The sequence below is a fragment of the Sapajus apella genome, unplaced genomic scaffold, assembly GCF_009761245.1.
Source record: "Sapajus apella isolate SASKATOON/1434 unplaced genomic scaffold, GSC_monkey_1.0 scaffold92, whole genome shotgun sequence".
NCBI classification, from domain to species: domain Eukaryota; kingdom Metazoa; phylum Chordata; class Mammalia; order Primates; family Cebidae; genus Sapajus; species Sapajus apella.
Genome location: NW_022437032.1, coordinates 2,099,619 through 2,121,693, shown reverse-complemented (window position 1 = coordinate 2,121,693; position 22,075 = coordinate 2,099,619). Strand labels below are relative to the sequence as shown.

The 22,075-nt window shown below is 44.0% G+C and overlaps 1 long non-coding RNA gene across 1 annotated transcript; it reads left to right on the top strand.

The window, feature by feature from the left end:
• Positions 1–18,800: 18,800 nt before the first annotated feature.
• LOC116535152 lies at positions 18,801–20,867 on the top strand. Its single transcript, XR_004262065.1, has 2 exons — positions 18,801–19,052; positions 20,506–20,867. It is a non-coding gene; the product is annotated as an uncharacterized LOC116535152 (long non-coding RNA).
• Positions 20,868–22,075: the final 1,208 nt, after the last annotated feature.

Genomic DNA, 22,075 nt, shown 5'->3' with positions numbered 1-22,075 from the left:
ATCTGCTGATGGACACTTAGGTTGCTTCTAAATCTTGGCTATTGTGAACAGTGCTGCAACAAACAGGAGTGCAGATCGTTCTTTGATGTTCTGATTTGCTTCTTTTGGCTATATACCCAGCAGTGGGATTGCTGAATCATATTTTTTGTTTTTTGTTTTTTGAGGAACCTCCAAACTGTTCTCCATAGTGGTTGTACTAATGTACATTCCCATCAACAATGTATGAAGGGTCCTTTTTCTGTACATCCTCGCCAGCATTTCTTATTGCCTGTCTTTTGAATATAAGCCATCTTAACTGGGTTGAGATGATATCTCATTGCAGTTTTGATTTTCACTTCTCCGATGATCAGAGATGTTCAATACCTTTCATATGCCTGTTTGCTCTTTGTATGTCTTCTTTTTAAAAAAATTTTTTTAAGATTTTTTATAGAGACGGGATTTTACTATATTGGTCAGGCTGGTCTTGAACTCCTGACCTCGTGATCCACCCATCTAGGCCTCCCAAAGTGCTGGGATTACAGGCGTGATCCACCGCGCCCAGTGTATGTCTTCTTTTAAGGAATGTCTAGTCAAACCTTTTGTCCATTTTGAGTGGATTATTATAAATTTATATTTTTTACCTTTTTTTAGACAGGGTCTCACTCTGTCACCCAGGCTGGAGTGTGGTGGCTCAATCATGGCTCACTGCGATCTTCCCACCTCAGCCTCCCAAGTAGCTGGGGTCACAGGCACATGGCTCCATGCCCAGCTAATTTTTTGTTGAGATGGGGTTTCACCATGTTTCCCAGGCTGGTCTTGAACTCCTGGCCTCAAGTGATTCACCTGCCTCAGCTTCCCAAAGTGCCAGAATCAAAGGCGCGAACCACCTTGCCAGGCCAGGTTTTTTCCTATAGAGTTGTTGGACTTTCTTTTATTTTCTGATTATTAATCTCTTGTCAGATGGGTAGTTTGCAAATATTTTCTCCCATGCTGTGGGCTGTCTCTTCACTATGTTGATTGTTTCTGTGCAGAAGCTTTTTAACTTGATATGATACCATTTGTCAAAGCTTGTTACTTGATCCATCTGGACCTCATTTACACAACTATAAAATAAGGATGGTAATAGCATCCATGCCTTAGTTTTTTTGGTGAAGATTAATTGAAGATATATATGCATTTCAAACACACACACTAGTTCCTGGCACATAGTAAGTTCCTAAGAAATGTGGTTGATACTGTTACATGATTTGTATCATTGGTGATGATGGTTGGGATCCTTGTGTCACTATGAATATGTCATTCACTCTCATTATCCTTCTGTTGTCTGTTTGCTAATGTGCAACAGAAGTGCACTGGGATGCCAGAAGCGGTGGCTCATGCCTGTAATCCCGGCACTTTGGGAGGCTGAAGTGGGTAGATCACTTGAGGTCAAGAGTTTGAGACCAGCCTGGCCATCATGGTGAAATCCCTTCTCTACCAAAAAAAAAAAAAAAAAAAATTAGCTGGGCATGGTGGCACATGCCTGTAATTCCAGCTACTTGGGAGGCTGAGGCATGAGAATTGCTTGAATTTGGGAGGCAATTGAGCCCAGATTGTGCCACTGCATTCCAGCCTGGGTGACAGAGCGAGACTCTGCTCAAAAAAAAAAAAAAAAAGTGCCCTGGGAGAGGCACTTTCGCCTCTGGGAGTCCAAGCTCACATCCAAGTTCTGGTGTTTTCTACTATGTGATAATTGGCAAGGTCGCTAAGCTTCTTTGAGCCTCAGTTTTCTTGTCAGTTATGAGTGACAAAGAATCAGAGGAAAGTCAGTCTGACCTTGGAACGGGAACTTTGTTCTCCCTGGAGGATTCTTTCCTCCGGCTATTCTTCAGTTGATATCTGTTTGGCTGGCCGCTACCTCTGTAGGGAGCCCTCCCCAACCGCCTAGACCCAGTCAACTCCCCCACCCTTACCCCACTGTGTGCATTCACTTGCTCCACAAATTTTAATGAGCAACTAACTACCTGACTTCCAGATGCTGCTCTAAGGTCAGAGTGATGAACAAGCAAGACATGGCTTTGGGCTTTCTAAATTGGGAAGAAAAAGTCAAGGGAGTCTCCTACAATATTGTGTTCCCCAGCGTGACCTTTTCTCGTCAGGCGGGCTTGTGCTAGGTTGTGGACATGATCCACATGCTCCAGACTTAGGAACACACACACACACACACACACACACACACACACACACACACACACACAAGCATAGACACACACAGACGCACACACATTCACACAGACACAAACACACAGACACACACAAGAGACACACACAGAGATACACACAAAAAGACACATACAGATACACAAACACATACAGACACACACACAGACACAGATACACATACAGACACACACTTAGATACACACACAGACACAGACACACACATTCAGATACACACACAGACACACACAGACACGTACACAGGCACACACACAAATACACACACACACACACACACACACACACACATTCACTTACCTTCTTTCTGGAATAGGAATCTTGCAAACCTACATATTGGTTTCTAGCTGGGAGTACATTGAATTTCCCCAGAAATGTTCTCCCAGCCTCAGGCCTCCTCTGCAACCCAGACTGAAATTATTACTGAGCCTCTTCTGAGAGCTCCTTTCTGATCATTTCTCTTTTTTTTTGAGACAGAGTTTTGCTTTTGGCACCTAGGCTGGAATGTAATGGCATGATCTCAGCTCACTGCAGCCTCTGCCTCCTGGGTTCAAGTGATTCTCCTGCCTCAGCCTCCCAAGCAGCTGGGACTACAGGCGCCTGCCACCATGCCCAGCTAATTTTTTGTATTTTTAGTAGAGATGGGGTTTCACCATGTTGGCTAGGCTGGTCTCGAACTCCTGACCTCAGGTGGTCCACTTGCCTTAGCCTCCCAAAGTCCTGGGATTATAGGCGTGAGCCGCCACGCTCGGCCTCCTTTCTGACCATTATTAGAGGAACACCAAGGTTCTGACTCAATCCACTAAGGGGTGGGGCTCACTGAGGGGATCCACCACAGGCAAACATGTGCAGGAAGCAGCATAAAACCAAACCAACCGGAAGTGGATTGGTCACTTTCTTTCTCAGCATGCCTGTCTGGGATGCCTTTGGCAAGCTTCACTGGGAAAGGAGGAGCCGGAGAGCTGAGCTATTAGCACACCTGAGTGCCCTCACACTGCCACTAAGTACCACTGTGGCCTCGGGCGAGGAGCTAACTCTCTTTAGGCCTTGGTTGCTTCATCAGTAAAATGGGATGATGGTGTTGACTTCTTAAGATCATCGTGAGTGTGTTGGAGAAAACACACAACCAGTGTTTACTATTATGCTTGCAGCATAACTGCTGAATCAATTTTAGCTATTAGGATACATGCCATTCTTCCGACGTAAGAGAAAGGCTGGGCACGGTGGCTCACGCTTGTAATCCCAGCACTTTGGGAGGCCGAGGCAGGTGGATCACCTGAGGTCGGGAGATTGAGATCAGCCTGACCAACATAGAGAAACACCGTCTCTACTAAAAATACAAAATTAGCTGGGCGTGGTGGTGCATGCCTGTAATCCCAGCTGCTCTGGAGGCTGAGGCAGGAGACTTGCTTGAACCCTGGAGGTGGAGGTTGCAGTGAGCTGAGATAATGCCACTGCACTCCAGCCTGGGCAACAAGAGTGAAACTCCATTTCAAAAAAAAAAAGACAAAAGTGGCTTGATGAAAATGCATTACTAATGAAATACACGGAATCTGTGATTCTTCTCTCCCCCTACACTGCCCCACCCACATGGCTGACTCATATCATTTTTGAGGTTGTGGTTGAAATGTCATCTCCTGGGAGAAGGCTGTCCTTTGAGGCAGTTATTCCCAACCTTGGCTGCACACTGGAGACACCTGGGCAGCTTTTCCAGATACTGGTACTGGTTCAAGTCCGAGAGATGCTGCCTGGACGTGGAGATTTTTAAGTGCCCCTCAGAGAACTCTAGTGTTCAGACCAGGTGGAGAGTCACTACTGCTTTTAGAGGCAGTGTGGCGTGGTAACTGAAAGCACGGCCCTGGAACCAGACTTCTCTGGTTTGAATCCTGGTTCTGTGGCTCACTAGCTGTGTGACTTCAGGCAAGTCATCAGAACTCTTAGGGCCTCAGTTTCTTCATATGCAAAATGGGTATAATGATAATAAGAAACCTATCTCATAGTGTTGTGAAGACTAAATGAATTAATACATGACATAGACAGTGCTGGAAAGACACAGAGTGTTAACCAAAAATAAAATTTGAAGGCCCTCCCGGCCTCCCAACCATCAGAATGGACCCCTTTCTCACCCAGGGCACTCCAAATTTAACTTGAAAGACCGGTTCAGGCCGTGACAGGAAGGAGGGGGAGGTTGGACATGCCTCATCATGCCCTCCTCCCTTTCGCAATTCAAGAAAGCTGATGAGCATTTAACATCAACACAGACCTTAAGTCTGATAAGAAACATTTACAGTCTGTTCTCTCTGAAGCCTGCTACCTGGAGGCTTCATTTGCATGATAAAACTTTGGCCTCCATAATCTCTGATTGTAACCCAGCCGTTTCTATTGATAATAACTCTTTCAACCAACTGCCAATCAGAATTTCTTTTTTTATTGAGTTGGAGTCTTGCTCTGTCGCCAGGCTGGAGTGCAGTGGTGTGATCTCAGCTCACTGCAACCTCCAACTCCTTAGTTCAAGTGACTTTCCTGTTTCAGCCTCCTGAGTAGCGGGAATTACAGGCATGTGCCACCACGCCCAGCTAATTTTTGTATTTTTAGTAGAGGCAGGATTTCACCATCTTGGCAGGATGGTCTCGATCTCCTGACCTTGTGATCCGCCTGCCTCGGCCTCCCAAAGTGCTAGGATTACAGATGTGAGCCACCGCACCTGGTGCCAATCAGAACTTTTTTTTTTTTTTTAAGACAGGGTTCCACCATGTTGGTCAGGCTGGTCTTGAACCCCTGACCTCAGGTGATCCACCCGCCTCGGCCTCCCAGAGTGCTAGGTTTACAGGCACTCTGGAACCACCTTCCCCTCACCCCACTTGAAATTGTCCCATGTTTCTGGACTGAAACAATGTATGTCTTACATGTATTTGATGTGTCTTATGTCTTCCTAGAATATATAAAGCCAAGCTGGGCCCTGTCCACCTTGGGCATATGTCCCTGGGGTCTCCTGAGGGATGTGTCATGGGTCATGGTCACTCATATTTACCTTAGAATAAATCTCTTCAAAAATTTTACAGAGTTTGACTCTTGTTGACAATTGTGAGATCTTTAGTTTTAATTCCTTTTTAATTTTAATTTTTAATATATTTTTATTGTGGTAAAATAAATATAAATAAAATTTACCATTGCAGCCATTAATAAGGGCACACCTCAGTGGCATTCAATACATTTCCAATGTCAGATGACCAACACCACCATCCATTTTCAACACTTTTTCGTCAGCCCAAACAGAAACTCTGTATATAACCCCCATTGTCCCCAGCAGTCCCTGAACCTCTGTTATACTTTCTGTCCCTATAAATTTGTCTATTCTAAGTACCTCATAAAAGTGGAATCATAGAATAGTTTTCCCTTGGGTTTGGTTGATTTTGCTTGGCATAATGTTTTCAGGTTTCATATATGTGGTAGCATGACTCAGAATTCCACTCTTTTCATGGCTGAATAATATTCCATTGTAGGCACATGCCTGTTTATGCATTTACGTGTTGATGGGCATATGGTTGTTTCTACCCTTTGGCTATTGTCAAATATGCTGCTATGAGCATTGGTGTGAAAAAATATCTGTTTGATACCTTTAATAGTTTGGGTTTGTACCTACAAGTGGAGTTGCTGGATCATATCGCATTCTAGGTTTAGTCTTTTTGTTTCCCACAACAGCCGTATCCTTTGACATTTGCACCAGCAATAGACAAAGGGTCCAGTTTCTCTACATCCTCCCCAACACTTGTTATTTTTGGTATCTCCTTGTGGTTTAGTTATAATTCCTTTTGATCTCCTCCAAAGCAGATTACCCACTGCCTGTCATCCTCTCACCCACAGAACGAAGCTCTTTGCTTCCATGCTGGTATCACAGCGTGGCCTCATGTTTGTTGAATGTTTGCCTGTTGAGCAGCTCAGGAGTTGGCAAACTGCGGTCTGGGGCTGCAGGTCAAACCTGACTGCTTGTTTCTGTACAGTCCACAAGCTAAAAACGATTTTTATAGTTTTAACTGCTTAAAAAAAAAGAAAAATATTTAATGAAATATAAAAATTGTATAAAATTCAAAGAAAGTTAAAACAAAACAAAATTATATAAAATTCAAATTTCATTGTTCTGAATATTCGTGTTGGAACACAGCCATGCTCACGTGTTTAGGTATCGCCCTGGCTGCTTTTGCCTTAGAAGGCAGAGTAAAGTAGTTGCAACAGGGACTATATGGCCTGTACAGCCTAAATATTCACCATGTGGCCCTTTAAAGGAAAGGTTTACTGAACTCTGCACTGGACCCTGAACTCAGGGACCGTGATCCTGCTGTCTCCACGGTGCCTGGCCATTTGGTAGGAAATAAACAAATAGTCATTGTATTTATTGGTTCATTCTTCTATACTAACTCCAGACACAAAATAAATTTGAGTTAGATCAGAGAACTAATATAAAATTAGAGTCTTCTAGAAGAAAATACAGAATAATATTGTTGTAGGCATGGGAGGCAATGATTTCTTAGGACTCAAAAAGCACTAATCATGAAATAAAATACTTAAGTTGGTCAACATTACATTTTTAAGCTTCTGTTCATCCAAAGATACTACAGACCAATCTGGAACCTGCCACGTGTACCAAAATCCACGCATACTCAAGTCCCCCAGTCGGCTCTGCAGAATCTGAGTACAGGAAACGTCAGCCCACTGCTTTGAAACCTGCAAATACCGTATTTTTGATTCGCAATTGGTTGAAAAAAATCTGCCTGTGAGTGGACCACACGGTTCAAACCTGTGTCGTTCAAGGGTCAACTGTATTAGGAAAATAAGTAGACAAGCCACAGACTGGGGGAAATTTCGCATATGTGAGAACTTGTAGCCAAAAAGAACTACATATAATAATAAAAGGATAAACACAGCTTTTAAAAATGAGCAAAAGACATCGAAGTGCAAATTGAGATACAGTTTCACACAGAGTAGCAAAACACACAAAAAAGGAAACATGTTGGTGAGGATGAAGAGTAGGCAGGAGGCTGTTTCACTGCTAAGCGGAGTACAACTGTTTGGTAGTTTCTTATAGACTCTGCTGGTAAGTATTACCCAAGAGAAATGAAAACCTGTGTCTACACAAAGACTTATTCATGAATATGCATGGCAGCTTTATTCATAATAGCCACAAACTGGAAATGGACCAAATGGCATTAATAGGAAAACCGATTCTTAATTTTTTAATTTTTATTTTTAATTTAATTTTATTAATTTTATTTTTTATTTTTATTGTTATTATTATTTGAGATGGAGTTTTGCTTTTGTTGCCCAGCCTGGAGTGCAATGGCGTGATCTCGGCTCACCGCAACCTCTGCCTGCTGGTTCAAGCGATTCTCCTGCTTCAGCCTCCCAAGCACCTGGGATTACAGGCATGCGCCACCACACCCGGCTAATTTTGTATTTTTAGTAGAGACGGGGTTTCTCCATGTTGGTCAGGCCGGTCTCAAACTCCTGACCTCAGGTGATCCACCTGCCTTAGCCTCTCAAAGTGCTGGGATTACAGGCATGAGCCACCATGCCCGGCCTGTTTTATTTTATCTTTTTGAGACAGTGCCACTCTGTTGCCGGGGCTTGAGTGCACTGGCATGCCCTTGGCTCACTGCAACGTCTGCCTCCCAGGTTCAAGTGATTCTCCTTCCTTAGCCTCTCGAGTAGCTGGGATTACAGGTGTGCGCCACCACGCTGGCTGATGTTTATATTTTTAGAAGAGACGGGGTTTCACCATGTTGGCCAGGCTGGTCTTGAACTGACCTCAGGTGATCCGCCCGCTTCAGCCTCCCAAAGGGCAGATGTGAATTACAGGCATGAGCCACCGTGTCTGGCCGCAAAATAGATTTTTAAAACATGAGGCCCATCCATACAATGGAATATGATTTTTCAGTATGAAAATGGAATGGACAATCCATGCAACCACATAAACGAATCTCAAAATCACATAGAGTGTAAGAAGACAGACATGAAGGAGCACAGTGTGGATTATTCCATTTCTGTGAAGTTACAGGAAAGATTAATCTATAGCAACCAAAAGCATGTTAGTCATTGCCTCTGGGGGATGGGGCGTGGTGCTTGGCATTGCTTAGAAAATGGCCCATGGTGCTTTCTGGGCTAAAGAACACATTTCCTTACTTGTTTTGGGTGGATGTTAATTACAGGGGTGTATGTGATTCTCAAAACTCAGAACTAAACACTTAAGATCTGTGCCTTTATTGTATGTACAGTATGCTTCCTTTTAGATAATGGGAGAGGAACAGCTGCCCTTGAAAGATGGGAAAATATTCCTTCATAGATGGACAGTCTCCAAGTGTCAGCCCCTCATTCTGAATCTTGGTGAGCCCAGTTAGATTGTGAAGGAAACGCAGAAAGCATGGTGCCCTGATGTCTGTCTGCTGCGAATGGCGTTTCCTGTTTTAACCAGACCTCTCTAGTGAAGGAAAAAATAGCAATCACTCCATGAGCCCTTCAATTTCAAGTCTAGAAGGCCATTTCCTGGCCTTGCAAAAACAAACAAACAAACAAACAAACAAAAAGAAAACCCGACAGCACCCTCTGCTCAGCTGAGAACATCTTCTACCTGCTGGGCCCTGCGGGTGGCTGTGGCCCATCTGAATGCAATCCCTTGTTTGTACCTGACCAGCTGGGAGACCAGAAGATCCTTCCAGCAGCCTTGCCTGGGTCCGCTGAGTGAGCACCCTGGGTCCGCTGAGTGAGCACCCAGGCTCCCAACGCTGCAGGGGACGGGGAGAAGCAGAAGCAGTGATTTTAGAGGATCAGTAGGACAAAGCTGCCTGCAGGAGGCAAGTTGTCAAGACCTCTGACTTCCTCATGGATCTGCAGCGAGCTTCTCAGTCTTCTCTCATTGTATCAGTTTCCTCTGGCTGCTGCGGTAACAAATGCCCTCAAGCACTAAGTGACTTAAAACAACAGAACGTGTTATCTTACAGTTCCAGGGTCAGAAGTCCAACGCAAGTCTCATGCAGCTGAAATCAAAGTTTTGCCAGTTCCTTCTGAATGTGCAAGTGGAGAATCTGCTTCCTTGCCTTTCCCAGCCTTAGAGGCTGCCCACATTCCTTGGCTAACGGCCCCTTCTGCACTCTAAACCAACAGTATTGGCTCTCTGTGCCTTTCTTCTAGAGTCACATTTCTTTCTGACTACTTGACTGTCTTCCTCGTCCACTTTCTTTTTTTTTTTTTTTTTCTGATAGACACAGAGCTAATGGAGTTGGATCCTCTTCCACTTTTAAGGACCAGTGAGATTACACTGGGCCCCTTGGATAATCCAAGCTGAACTCCTTATTTTAAGATTAGCTGATGAGTCAAGCTAATTCTGTTTACAATCTTAATTCCCTCTTGCCATGCAAGGTGACACAGTCATAGGTTCTGGGAATTAGGATGTGGATATTTCTGGAGAGCCATTGTTCTGCTGATGGCCCTCCCTGATGTTCAAGTCCAACTTTAATTCATAAGTTCCTTACTCTCTTAAAATGGTCCTAGGTTGACAGTTTGGTTCTAAGACTTATGAGGTGTGTGGACAATGGTAACAGCAACAGCAATAATTACAGCAAGCCTACATCGAGAACATGCTGCGAAGCAGGCACAGGGAACACGAGATCTCGTCTGATCCCTGCAGGACTTGATGGAGTAGGTATCATCATCCGTATTACAGATGGGGAAAATGAGGCCTGGGCAGTATAAATAATGAGCTAAAGGTTGCTCAGCTTTTAGATGGCAGATTCAAGGTTGGAACTATAGCTTGCATGGCTCTGGTGACTTCTGTCCTGACAGCAAATGACTAAATAGCAAATCTCTACCCTGTCTCCAAGTCAAGCTTCTTCTGAGCAGAGATTTTAGATGAGGCATAAAGATGGTGTCTGTCCAATGCTTAGTGTGAAAGAGAACCCAAGATAATGGAACTTTTGTTGGGTAGCTTAAAGATAATATTGCTGGCCGGGCGTGGTGGCTCATGCCTGTAATCCTAGCACTCCGGGAGGCTGAGGTGGGTGGATCATCTGAGGTCAGGAGTTTGAGATCAGCCTGGCTAACATGGTGAAACCCCATCTCTACTAAAAACAGAAAAATTAGCCAGGTGTGGTGGTGGGCGCCTGTAATCCCAGCTACTCGGGAGTCAGAGGCAAGAGAATCGCTGGAACCCAGGAGGCAGAGTTTGCAGTGAGCTGTGATTGTGCCACTGCATTCCAGCCTGGGCAACAGAGCAAGACTCCATCTCCAAATAATAATAATAATAATAATAATAATAATAATAATAATAATACTGTTGCCTCTATGTCTTCTTTCCTTCCTTCCTTCTTTCCTTCCTTCCTTCCTTCCCTTCCTTCCGTCCCTTCCTCCCTTCCCCTTCCCCTTTCTCTTCCCTCTCCCTTTCCCTTCCTTCCCTGGCATCTTTTAAAGTGGGTGCCGATGGGGTAAGAGTCTAGATCTAGGCTCTAAATTCAGGCTACCCAGCTTCAACTTCTAATATCGCCACATCAGCAGCTTCAACTGGGTCCACCTCACCCCTGTAAGCCTCAAGTTCCTCCTCATTTGTAAAAATTGGAGTGTGATGCTCTCTACCTTGCCAAGCTGCTGGGTGGATTAGAAACAATCATGCTTGCATAGCACATGGTAAACGATCACTATTAGGCCACTCCCACATATCCATTATTGAAGGAGGTGGTGTTGTATGGTCTTGGTTCTCAAGCATCTCTCCCTCACTCACCCTCTCTCTGTCTTTTACACACACACACACACACACCCCAGTTAATGACATAAAGGGGGAAATCAGGAAAGACTAAAAGTTGGAGACCCAGACAGTTCATAACATAGTTCTAATTTGTGGTTAAGAAATTCATGACGGAATAGGTCAGTGTGTACTCAGAAAAAGGGAAGATTCACTTGCAAAGAACGTGGGAGTGAATCACAAGACTGTCATTGCCTGCAGCCCTTGAACGGGCCCCTTGACCATAGTGCTGGGCTGTTTGAATCAACAGATGTGGTCTACCGTGGTGTCTCACATGCTGCTGTTCACATATGAACTTCATGATTTTTGCCATATCTCTTGCTGCTTTATTATTGACTTAAGATTTTTCTTTAAATGAATCCATTATCTGGATATTGACTATGTTTACATAAAAAGGAAAGGGAGCAGGCTGAGACAGGGAGCCAGGTGATCTGGCTTGGGGGGGTGGATACCACCCCTACAAAACAAGCAATCTGAAACACTCTCAATTGAGAGTTTGCAGGAAGCGCAGCTGGAACCAGGACGGTCCAGCTCAGTGGGGGGAAGGGCGTCCCCCACTACTGAGGCCGTTCACACAGCAGCTGGGCAGAGCCTGTGGCAGCTCAGCAACACCTCTGCTGGCAGACTGTGACTAGACTATTCTGTGCAGGGCAGGGCATCTATGAAAAAAGGCAGCAGCACGACAGGAACTTATAAATAAAGCTGACCTTCCTAGGACAGAGCATCTGGGAAAAGAGGCGGTTATGAACTCAGCTGCAGCAGACTTAAAGATACCCGCCCAGCAGCTCTGCACAGAACAACAGAGTTCCCAGCACAGCACTTGAGCTCCTATGAGGGACAGATTGTCTCCTCAAGCAACTCCCTGACCCCCTTATACCCAAAGAGACACCTCAAAAAGGAGAGCTCAGGCCAACATCTGGTGGGTACCCTTCTGGGACGAGGATAGCAGAGGAAGAAAGCAGCAGCAACCTTGCTTTTCTGCAGCCCCAGTGGGTGATCTCCAGGCAAGCAGGGTCTGGAGTGGACCTCCAGAGGTCCTGCAGCAGAGCGGCCTGACTGTTAAACGGAAAACTACAAAAAGAATAAAATACCTAGGAATACAACTAACAAAGGATGTAAAGGACCTCTTCAAGGAAAACTACAAACCACTGCTCAAGGAAATAAGAGAGGACACAAGCAAATGGAGAAACATTCCATACTCATGGTTAGGAAGAATCAGTATTGTGAAAATATTCATCCTGCCCAAAGTAATTTATAGATTCAACACTGTCCCCATCAAGCTACCAATGACCTTCACAGAACTGGAAAAAATCAGCTTAAACTTCATATGGAACCACAAGAGAGCCCACATAGTCAAGACAATCCTAAGCAAAAAGAACAAAGCCAGAGGCATCACGCTACCTGATTTCAAACTATACTACAAAGCTACAGTAATCAAAACAGCATGGTACTGGTACCAAAACAGAGATATAGACCAATGGAACAGAACAGAGGCCTTGGAGGCAACACCACACATCTACAACCATCTGATCTTTGACAAACCTGACAAAAGCAAGCAGTGGGGAAAGGATTCCTTGTTTAACAAATGGGGTTGGGAAAACTGGTTAGCAGTGTGCAGAAAGCAGAAACTGGACCCCTTCCTGACACCTTACACTAAAATTAACTCCAGATGGATTAAAGACTTAAACATAAGACCTAACACCGTAAAAACCCTAGAAGAAAACTTAGGCAAAACCATTCAGGACATAGGCATAGGCATAGGACTTCACGACTAAAATACCAAAAGCATTGGCAACAAAAGCCAAAATAGAAAAATGGGATCTAATTAAACTCCAGAGCTTCTGTACAGCAAAAGAAACAATCATTAGAGTGAACTGGCAACCAACAGAATGGGGAAAAAATTTTGCTATCTACCCATCTAATATCAATAATCTACAGAGAACTAAAACAGATTTACAAGAAAAAAACAAACAAACCCCTCCAAAAGTGGGAGAAGGATATGAACAGACACTTTTCAAAGGAAGACATATGAGGCCAACAAACATATGAAAAAATGCTCAACATCGCTGGTCATTAGAGAAATGCAAATCAAAACTACATTGAGATACCATCTCACGCCAGTTAGAATGGCGATCATTAAAAAATCTGGAGACAACAGATGCTGGAGAGGATATGGAGAAATAGGAATGCTTTTACACTGTTAGTGGGAGTGAAAATTAGTTCAGCTATTGTGGAAGACAGTGTGGCGATTCCTCAAGGACCTAGAAATAGAAATTCCATTTGACCCAGCAATCCCATTACTGGGTATATACCCAAAGGACTATGAATCGTTCTATTATAAAGACACATGCATGTGTGTGCTCATTGCAGCACTGTTTACAATAGCAAAGTCCTGGAACCAACCCAAATGCCCATTGACGACTGGACAAGGAAAATGGGGCACATATACACCATGGAATACTATGCAGCCTTACAAAACAGTGAGTTTATGTCCTTTGCAGGGACATGGATGAACCTGGAAACCATCATTCTCAGCAAACTGACCCAAGAACAGAAAATCAAACGCTGCATGTTGTCACTCATAGGCGGTTGTTGAACAATGAAAACACATGGACACAGGGAGGGGAGCATCACATACTGGGGTCTGTTGTGGGGTGCCAAGGGAGGGACATGGGGGGTGGGGTGGGGAGTTTAGGGAGGGATAACATGGGGTGAAATGCCAGATGTAGGTGACGGGGATGGAGGCAGCAAACCACATTGCCATGTGTGTACCTATGCAACAATCCTGCCTGATCTGCACATGTACCCCAGAACCTAAAGTACAAAAAAAAAAAGTAAAAAAAAAAGGAATCTTTATGCCGCTATAGTAAATGAGAGGCTGATTTTCTTGCCACAGATAGAAACTGAAAAAACACATACCAAATTTTAAATTTGTTTTTAACTTTTATTTTAGGTTCAGGGGTACATGTGCAAGTTTGTTATATAGGTAAATTGTGTCTCATGGGGTTTTGGTGTACAGATTATTTCGTCACCCAGGTAATAAGTATAGCACCCAATAGGGAATTTTTCCATCCTCTTCCCACCTCACCTTTCACCCTTAAGTATACATGTGTTCATGAAAATACACAACTATTAGAAGTAATACGGCCGGACGCAGTGGCTCACGCCTGTAATCCCAGCACTTTGGGAGGCCAAGGCGGGCGAATCACTTGACGTCAGGAGTTTGCACCCAGCCTGACCAACATGGTGAAACCTAGTCTCTACTAAAAACACCAAAATTAGCTGGGCGTGGTGACTCGAGCCTGTAATCCCAGCTACTCTGGAGGCTGAGGCAGGAGAATTGCTTGAACCTGGGAGGCGGAGTTAGCCGTGAGCTGAGATCACACTACTGCACTCCAGCCGGGGTGGTAGAGCCAGACCCCATTTCTAAAAGAAAATTAAAAATAAATACAGATACAGAATTTTCCATTTTTTCTGCAAGAATGGTGCAGCCTGAAGTATGTTATGCCAGCCACTGGGCATTTGAGAGCTATCAGCAAATCACGTATTACTTTTGTTTGTTTGTTTGTTTGTTTGTGGTGCTGTCATGGCTCACTGCTGCCTGGATATCCTGGACTCAAGCTATCTTCCCACCGAGGCCTCCCTAGTAGCTGGGACTACAGGCGTGAAACAACACTCTGGCTAGATTTCTCCATCTTTACGTTCGTAATGCTTAACCTTTCTGTTTCTTAGTTTCTCATCATTAGAATGGGGCTGTTTCACTGTGCGCGGTGGCTCACACCTGTAATCTCAGCACCTTGAAAGGCGCAGGTGAGAGGATCTCTTGAGGCCAGGAGTCTGAGACCAGCAACAAATCGAGACCGCCATCTCTATAAAAAATTTAGCCAGGCATGGTGGTGCCCGTCTGTAGTCTTAGCTATTCCAGAGGCTGAGGTAGGAAGATCAGTTGAGCCCAGGAAGTTGAGACTGCCGTGAGCTGTGATCACACCACTGCACTCCAGCCTGGGCAACAGAGCAAGACCTTGTCTCAAAAAACAAAAACAAAAACAGAGTGAGGATGTTTATAAAAATAGTCATCATTATTGAGAAATAACCGAGCTGAGCGTTTTGCACCCGTTTATATAACCTTCGTAAAGTTTCCATAACGACGTATTATTATTGAGGTTGTATCTATGAGGACACCAGACATAAAGAGGTAGTTTTGATCTGTCACACAGCTTGTCACTGCAAGGAGTGCGAACCCAAGACCATCGGAACGTGAAGCCTTGATATCCTACAGTCCTGCCTCTCCGTGCTAGCCACCTCATGGGGGCTGAGAGGAGCCAGACTAACTAACGATTAAGAAGATGCGCTGGTGCCGGGCGCGGTGGCCCACGTCTGTAATCCCAGCACTTTCAAAAGCCAAGGCGGGAGGATCATGAGTTAAGGAGATCCCATCCTGGCCAATATGGTGAAACCCTGTCTCTACTAAAAATACAAAAAAATTAGCTGCGCATAGTGGTGTGTGCCTGTAATCCCATATACCTGGGAGACTGAGGCAGGAGAATTGCTCTAATCAGGGAGTTGGAGGCTACAGTGAGCCGAGATCTTGCCACTCCACTCCAGCTTGGCAACAGAACAGGACACCGGCAAAAACAAAAAAGAAAAAAAAAGATGTGCTAGGGATAAAGAAGGGCGGCTACTTACGGGTGCTTGGCATGGGTCGGAGACTCTTAGAAGCACTTTTTCTGTATCAACTCATGTCATCCTCATCATAGATGTGTAATGAAGTCTTAGTATTATTTCCATTTTACAAATAAGGTGCAGAACATTTAATTAACTTGCAACTAGTAAGAGCGGAACCTGAATTGGAGCCCAAGGGGTCTGGCTCCAGAGCCCGTTCCCCTACACCCGATAGAGGCATCATACAGATGGTACGGCTGTTTATATCACCACCCGTGACAGTTTCAACTCTGCAACTGAAGACTTGTCTGTCGGCCTCAGGCTCTTACGTAGTCCTTGCCCAGCCCTACCTTGCTTGATTTCCTTTTTATCATAAGATGAAATTCAGATGACCTGAGCCTTCTAAGGAATTAACCTGTGGCAGGAAGGCGCTCATTCATTCATTCATTCACCTAACCAACATAACTGGCCTCTGCCTATGTGAGGCACTGCACTGTGTGTCAACAAAACAGGAAAGCCGTTGTGTGTGATGGTTCAGATGGGAGCCATAACAACCATACAGACCAGACATCCACACCCCACATCCACATTCACAAGTTTGCAGGACTTCTGGCTTGAACTTCTCCGAGCATCTGTTTCCTCATTCTTATTCCTATAAAATAAGATGACTAAACTTGTCCGTAACTTATTTTTTTCCCCACAATCTTTTTTTTTGAGATGGAGTCTTGCTCTGTCGCCCAGGCTGGAGTGCAGTGCCCTGCAACCTCTGCCTGCAGGGTTCAAGCGATTCTTCTGCCTCAGCCTCCCCAGCAGCTGGGATTATAGGTGGAAACCACCATGCCCAGCTAATTTTTTTATTTTTGTAGAGATATGGTTTCACCATGTTGACCAAGCTGGTCTTAAACTCCTGACCTCAAGTAACCTGCCCATCTTGGCCTCCCAGAGTGCTAGGATTACAGGCGTGAGCCACCAAGCCTGTCCTTTTCCCATAATTTACTTTTTGGAGATAATCTTCCGGGTGGATATTTACTGTATACATACCTTCTTAATCGATTGCCTTCTGTTGAGTAGGGGAATGTCATTATAATTTTCACCTTTGTATCATCCTGATTATAAAAATAATACAGGCCCACAATCCTATGTACCCAACCCAGGGGCCAGATGCATTTTGTGAGCCAAATTTCTTGAGCTTTTAGATGCATTTTGTTTACACTGAATGTCAAATAATACATTAATACTTGTTCTTCAGAAAGATGTATAGATAGTTACACCACCTGAGAACATTAAAGACTTCATGTAAACTCAGAAGGATTTATATTTTGCTGTCAAAGGAGCTTTGTGGATTTTGGAATTACAGGTAAGGAATTATTAATGGGACTTGTAAGGAATTATTAATGGTGGCAAATTTGGAAAAATACAGTGAAGTAATAAAAAGAAAGTAATCACATTAACAAGAAATAACTGCTGGAACTTTCATGTATGTTTTCTAATTCACTGAATTATTCAACAGTATCATTGATCCGCTATTGTATGTTCTAGGCCAGTGGTTTTCAAAGGGGAAATTTTGTCCCTAGGGCGGATTTAGCAATATTTGGAAACATTTTGGTTGTCACATCTAGGGCCGGGTGCTCTTGACATAGGTAGAGTTCAGGATGCTGTTAACATCCTGCAACGCATAGAACAGCCCTCATGACAAAGAATTATCCAGCCCCGAATGTCAATAGTACCATGGATAAGAAGCTTAAGAAATCTTGGTCAGGCATGGTGGCTCATGCCTGTAATCCCAGCACTTCGGGAGGCTGAGGCACGTGGATCACGAGGTCAAGAGATCGAGACCATCCTGGCCAACATGGTGAAACCCCGTCTCTACTAAAAATACAAAAATGAGCCTGGCATGTGGGCACATGCCTGTGGTCCCAGCTACTTGGGAGGCTGAGGCAGAAGAATCGCTTGAATTCAGGAGGCGGAGGTTGCAGTGAGTCGAGATTGCACCATGGCACTCCAGCCTGGTGACAGCAAGACTCCGTATCAAAAAAAAAAAAAGAAATCTTGGCTACGCTTTGGACACATAGTAATGAAGAAAACAATTAAAAGTTAATCAATCTATTTACTATACATTTATGCAATATATGTATGTAATATATACACACACACACAGACAAAAGGGTTTTAAAATGTGATATTCCATATATAGTTTTTTTAACTTAACATTGCTTCATGAATATTTTACAATATTATCAAAAACTCTTCAAACACATAATTTTTATGCCTATAGAATATTGCTTCAGAAGGAAAATTATTTTTAGCCATTTCTTTATATAAAAATGGATTTTTCTTCCTTTATTTAAAATAATGCTGTGATGAACATCCTCATATTTACATTGGTTTATGACATCTCTGATTATTTCCTCGGGTTCTCAGGCTAATCAGTTCATTCTAGAGGTAGAATCATTGAGTCAAAGGATAAAACTTTAAAACATCCTTAGCGTACATTATAAAATTGCTTTGCAGAAAGGTTGTTCGCACATTTAAAAATCAGAGACTTATGGTACCAAATAAACATAGCTAGTTCAAGCTATGAATAACACATCCAGAAAATTCAGGTGACCGGAAGGAGCTTTCAGAAAGAGAAGCCTGTTGGCTCTTGTCAGTTGGTCATTTGGTCCTGGATGGTCTGAGTATATTTCCTCTCAGTCAGGCTATTGGTACACATTGTATTGTAATCACCGCAGTATGCATACAGATTGGACACAGTTCAAGGACTGGGCAGTAAAACATAATTATGAAGTGACTAACTTGTGGGAAAAGATGAAAAGAGCTCAGACTATGAAAGCCATGTGGCAGAAAACCCTGGGAGGAGGTGATCACCATTTCCAAGCATTGAAATTCCATAAATAAAAGTCTAGAAGAGGAACTTCTTTGGAGATGATTTGAAAGGTAATGGCATATATTTGAACAATGAGGATTCCAGACTGAAATCTCAAGAGGAAGCTTCCTTGTTGTGGCTCTCAACAGGAATAATCCGTCGAGGAAATGATAGAATTCCTTTTAAAGTGTCAGTAGGTGAAACAGCAAGAGGAATACGGGCCAATCAGATATCGTGAATTTGTCCTCCAGCGAGTGCTGCATGGGAGCTCAGTAGAATGAGCAAGATTCTCCCAGACCCAGGGTGAGGGAGCAGAGTCTCTACTGTAGGGGGAGGTTGAATGGAGAACCTTGATTTAGAGGGAAGAAAATTCCCAGTTTTTCTTTTGCTGAGGCTGAAGGAGAACAGAAGCTCATCGGGCTGGCTACCACTGTAGCCATAAAAAGGGAGTGGTAGTCAATATTTTCAGCTTTGCAGGCTCTCCAGGCTCTGTGTCAGCCATTCACCTCTGACTTCATAGACCGAATGCAGTCATAGACATAGGTAAATAATGGGTGTGGGGGTGTGGCTAGGGGTGTGTGTGTGTGTGTGTGTGTGTGTGTGTGTGTGTGTGTCCGTGTGTGTTTTAAGACAGAGTTTTGCTCTTGTTGCCCAGGCTGGAGTGCAGTGGCGTGTTCTCAGCTCACTGCAACCTCTGCCTGCCGGGTTCAAGAGATTCTTCTGCCTCAGTCTTCTGAGTAGCTGGGATTACAGACGCGTGCCACCACGCCCAGCTAATTTTTTGTATTTTTAGTAGAGATGGGGATTCACCATGTTGGTGAGGCTGGTCTCGAACTCCTGACCTCATGATCCGCCCGCCTCAGCCTCCCAAAGTGCTGGGATTACAGGCATGAGCCACCGCGCTGGCCTCACTGTGTTTTGGTAAAACTTTATTCGCACAAACAGGCAGTGCCTAGGGAGCATGGTTTGCTGACAGCTGATCTCAAGACATGGGAAAGATGCCCCGTAAAAGAGCAAGGAAATTTAAAGAGAAATGGGTTCAAGTACCGTCTCTATACTTAATGGCTAATTAACCTTTTTGAGCACCTGGGGGTTTTTTGGGTCCATGAAAAGAGTTAATTGCAGTGCCTCCTTCATGGATTTGTTTTCAGAATCAAATGGAACAATGCCTGAATAATGTTTATCATAGGCCTGGGTACACAGAAGTACTAAAATAAGAGAAAGATGAAAAAGAACGCATGTTTTGTTATAGTTCTTACCCTAGTCTATTGGGTTTGTGTAACTGTTTCCTTCACTAGAATGTGCTCCTGGAGTTCAAAGATCCCATTTACTTAACACACATCTCCAGTGCTTGTCATGGTGGCACATGGCGGGTGGTGTCTTGGGTGTGAAAGCAGCCTAGCGATGGGGGTTTAGAGGCAGTGGTTTAGGGAGGGAAGGCTTCCAGGGAAATGGGAACCAAGGAGGCAGGACAAGGTAGGAGAAGCAAAGCAGAGGTTTTTGTCAACTGGAGTCTAGCTTCAGCCTGATGCCTTGGGGATATACATTGCTGGCATCGGGAGCAGATACTGCACCCCAGCATTAGCTTCTGTTGAAGCAAAAGACCGGCCTTTCATGCCCTGGAACAGTTACTGGCCGTGGGCTGGCCTCTTTAAGAGTGAGCAGATAATCTCCCAGGTGAATTGGCTTCTGGTCTGCTGAATGAGAGCAGCTGGGAGCTGTTAGCTCTGCCAAGGGGTTGGGGAATGGGAGAGGGAGGCATGACAGCTTCTCTGCAGTGCCCAATTATTGCTTGTCCTGTAAAAGCCTATGTGTTCTGAGGTTATGCTCTAAATCACCCATGAAACACAGCTGGTTTATAGGAAAATGGAGAAGGGCAGATCTGGGGTGACTAAGTCATCACCTGTCACTCCAAAGATAAATTGTTTAGCTTAGAGGCTGAGCCCAGGGATGGTGAGGAACTTGACTCAAGGATGGTGATGTTCTCTCTTTGCAGGGACAGGAAGTGGCTTCTTTTTCAGTCGCCTGTGGGCGTTTCCTTTGCCTGGAGGAGTGTGTGGCATCATCCAGGCTGAGCGTTGCTGAAATCCCTCACCATGCTTGACACAAGTGGCAATAACGCCACAGTAACATCTGCCTGGGTTCTGGCATCTAGCAAGAGTGGGATCGAATCCCAGCTCTGCCACTTTAGCCATGTGACCTTACAATATAAGCCTCAGTTTCCATGTCTGTAAAATGGGAACAGCAATATTTCCCAATTCTTAGGGCTTTTGTGAGGATTAGAGTTAATGCTTATAAAATGTTTAGTACGATGGTTGGCACCTAAAGTTCAGTGTCAATACATGGTAATTTTATTTATTTTCTTTGTTATGATAGTGTATTTATTTATTTATAGAAATGGTGTTGTTCAGGTAATGTTTCCCAATTGTCATTTGCATATTACTTTGGATTTTTGCCTTATCTGTTGGCGCCTGTACCATTATTTATGTGACATACATTAATTGACTCTTGAAAATGAAACTCACATATAATAAACTTTCCAATAAGACCAGGGCAATAAGGGGTTTGGATGGGCTAGTGCTTGGCCTATGGTAAATATGCTATGAATGAGAGCTACTATTAACATCAGCATTGACATTAAGTGACTCTTAGCTTTGTGTTCTATCTGGGAATTTGCATTGACTCACTTCATTTCTTCCTTTTAGAATCGAGCTGCCTGCATCCTCTGCACTGGATGAGGTCACGTCTTTACTCCTGCCTGAGCTAACCGAAGCATTCTTAAATTGGCTTCCTTGGCTAAGAATTTCATGCCTAATATCAGGGGATTTTTTTTTCGCTGTTAAATAACCTGGGCTGTGACAGATTACAAGGAAGTTGTTACTCAGAGCTAAAGGCTGCAAACGGATTGTAGGGAGCAGTGGAAATTCCCCTTCCTTGCCTAAAATAACTGGAGCTGGAACACGACAATATGAGCTTTGTCCAGACTTGAAACAATATCCTTTCCAAGTGAATTTTGTACGGAAATACCTACCAATATATAGTGGTAGTTCTCACTGACAGGCTAGAAAAACGTTAGTCACTCCCAGTAGTCCGTAGCTAAAAGGGCCATTGTTAGGGACAACGAGCACCCCCGACCCCCGCACAGAAGTGAAATCTAAGCATGTGGACATACTAATACTGGACTTACCTGACTTCTCCCTGCCCTTTCTTCCATTTGCTTCCTTTACTATCAAAGGAATCTAATTCCAGAAATAGGCATGCTCTCCATTTGTTTGATTATTTTTATTGCAAGTATGTTCGTGACACCCTTTCCCGGGACACTCCCGACCAGGTCCTGAGGAAATGGGAGAAGGAAATGCCCAGGTCCTTATAGTAGATGCGAGTTCAGAGTAGCCGACTCAGACAAACGTCAGGGAGTTCAAATTCCAAAGCAGTTTTTAATCCCATGCCTTGAGCTGGATCAGGAGGTTGATAATTAGCAAGGACATGTGTCCAGCCCTCGCAGACTCAGGATGTAAAGATCTGGAGATTTTGTTTGAATGAATATTCTAATGCTGAAACGTTAT